Source organism: Brassica oleracea, chromosome C6 (assembly GCF_000695525.1).
Source record: "Brassica oleracea var. oleracea cultivar TO1000 chromosome C6, BOL, whole genome shotgun sequence".
In the NCBI taxonomy this organism is placed as follows: domain Eukaryota; kingdom Viridiplantae; phylum Streptophyta; class Magnoliopsida; order Brassicales; family Brassicaceae; genus Brassica; species Brassica oleracea.
In genome coordinates, this window is record NC_027753.1 from 1,946,835 (window position 1) to 1,947,182 (window position 348).

Consider the following 348-nt stretch of genomic DNA (forward strand, 5'->3'; position numbering starts at 1 on the left):
TAATAGCTTGATGATTATGTTTTAGGTTGTAGTTTAACCAGTCACCCCTTAAGTAAACCTTAAGAATGTATTCTGCCTAGAGAATCCGTATTCCACTTACATAAAATTTGTGCATCCATTATCCTCCAAAAAATGGGATGCCTTGCGATGTGCAATAACCCTCTAGCTTTATCATGCCCATCCACAAATAGCAGTTTTTGCTTAACAAAATTTGCTCTTCTCTTTACTTTACTTAATCAACCAACGAATACTTCTCACCAGTTTAAAATTCTCTTACAAAAAGTTAAAAATCTGAAGAAAAAGTCGTTTCATATGTTATACGTGCCATCTTATTATTAGCGCCCCCCC